The sequence below is a fragment of the Hibiscus syriacus genome, unplaced genomic scaffold (genome assembly GCF_006381635.1).
Source record: "Hibiscus syriacus cultivar Baekdansim isolate YM2019G1 unplaced genomic scaffold, ASM638163v2 tig00112000_pilon, whole genome shotgun sequence".
Classification (NCBI taxonomy): domain Eukaryota; kingdom Viridiplantae; phylum Streptophyta; class Magnoliopsida; order Malvales; family Malvaceae; genus Hibiscus; species Hibiscus syriacus.
In genome coordinates this window covers 2262657-2265035 of record NW_024063235.1, presented here as the reverse complement: position 1 = coordinate 2265035, position 2379 = coordinate 2262657, and the positions used below count along the sequence as shown (strand labels likewise).

General features: G+C 36.2%; 1 pseudogene; it reads right to left on the bottom strand.

Moving 5' to 3' along the window:
- Positions 1 to 1178: 1178 nt before the first annotated feature.
- LOC120174150 lies at positions 1179 to 1243 on the bottom strand (annotated as a pseudogene).
- Between the last annotated feature and the right edge of the window lie 1136 nt (positions 1244 to 2379).

Below are 2379 nucleotides of genomic sequence, written 5' to 3'. Positions count from 1 at the left end.
TCGAACTAAGTCCATGACATTTTCCGAATTCAGTTACAATCAAGAAAAGACACAACTAAGAAAATTTAAAGTAAGCAAGACATCCCAATTATTGTCAATTTCAATGAAACATGACTAAATACTTCACAAAGATCACACATATCCGCTCAAAGTGTTTGGGGTGAATGAAATCGACACTAACAAAACATTACCATATGCTTGGAATCCATCAAGTCTCCACTATGAAAATGAACATAATGCAATAATCAAGGGGTCTTTAAACAAGGTGTAATGGGCTTAGGTTAGGGTAGGGAAAAGGCCAAAAGGAAAGGTTCAAAATACCAAAACAAGAGATCAAATAATAAAGAACAATCCACGAATAACATGAAGTGCAACAAAACAAGGAAAATAATAGATGAAAGACGATTGAATGATCAATTTTTCCTTCTTCTTTTTTCCGATCGAATGGTCTTTTCATTTCTTTTTGCTGTTCGAATAGTGAACAACTTGCTTTTTTCAAACAGTGATTTTTTTTTCTTGGAACAAGAGTGATAATAGATCTTAAGTCGGTAAGGGTGTGAAAAGAGAAAATAAAAAGAAAGGCTTTAGGTTTAATTATGAGGTAAAACAAAGAAAAGGAAATACTCAAATGTGGTTCACTTGTGGATATGTAAATGGGTAGGCCTTTTGGGAAAATGGGTTTATCTTAGGTGCCCCTATCACATTAAAATATTACTTTCAATGTGTAGTCTCGATATGTATTGTGATTACAAGTTCTAGAACATACTAATTAGTCTGGCACACACAATCAAAATGAGTAAGAAAGCAAATGTATGCTCGTTTGGCTCAAATCTCACAAGAAAAGTTTATTACGCACTGAGCCAAGTTCATCTCTTGACAAAGCATGAAATACTCAACAAGAATTCACCAGCTATACCAATCACCATCTGCAAATTAAATTCGATCAAAACATGATCACAATCCAAAGGAAGCAGAGTATAAAGTGAAGTTTAAGACTGGTAACCACGATCCCAACACATCAATATTAGAATAACTCAATTTCAAACAATCAAACAAGTCAAGGAAAAATCGACAACATGCTTATGTTTCCCCAATCACTTAATCCGTTTTTTCCCAAAACACATGTCGAATTTAAAAACAAAGAGAAGGAAAATGAATACTTCCCAACCTAGTGGTGAAAAAATTTGGACCATTTCTCGATTTGTGCGTGTCATCCTTGCACAGGGGCCATGCTAATCTTCTTCTGGGAAGCCAAAGTCTAGTGGCTCGTAATTTTCAGCAGTTATGCGTTCCAACAAATCCGATATGGTACTTCCCTTTATAGTTTTTTGGGTCACGTACTCGATGTCAAATTTGGATAACAGCATCTGCCATCAGACTTTTCGATGGGAGGATATCTGACCTCGCAATCAGTGAACTTCTTGCTTAGGTAGTAAATGGCCTTTTTCTTCCTCTTCTGTTGTTGGCTGGGCTGAAAACCAAGCCCGAACTGTTCTAGTTTTGTTATAGGAAGGAGGGGTTGACCCTTCCTTGCAACAAACTTCCCTAGACATTTTTGTTAGTTAACGTGAATGTAAAACATGGAGAATGAAAAAATGAAATGAAAGGTATGAAAATAATGCATGATGCATGAGAACTTAGAGGTATTGATCGAGAAACGTGTCTGCTATTATAAATAATCTTTATTGAGACAAAAGTTTTATTTTTTAAGAGATAAAAATATCTTAAATACATTCTGACTAAATCTTCTAGACCCCGAACAACTTCTAATAGGTTGATAAGCCTTCTTCATTTATCTTCCACTGGTTGAATACCTTTTCGGATCACTCCCGCTTCTTTTGCTAAACCGTGCAAGTGACGAGCTACTTTTTGTACTTGTTCTAGGAAATATTGGATGACTGCATCTCTAGCTTTCATCATTTGCTGAACCTCTTCCCACGAAAACACCATTGGAAACCTCCATCAAAGGGAACTATCTGAAGCTAACTTGCTTGTTTCTTGAACCCGTCCAAATGGCCTCAAACTCAGTTATGGTTTGGCATCTTGTTCTTGTTATTTATGAAGAGATTTCTCTAAATCAGTTATATGGATCCCCAAATGCTTATTCTGGTGTTGGCTATCTAACAAACATATTGAGAATTCTTTAGCTATTCTTTCAAGGTCTTTATTTCATCCTGCCCCTCAAACTTCCTTTTCAGGCTGTTATCTTCACTTTTTCAGAATTCAGAAGACCTCTTCGGATTGGAATTGTTTTGGACTTGTTCTTGATACCCTTTTCTCAAATCCTCAAGCTCAAAACAAATTCTCTTTTGTTCTTTCTCTAACTTATCCCCCCGATCCTTCTGGGTATCAGCATCCAACTTCCACTGGAATCTTTCA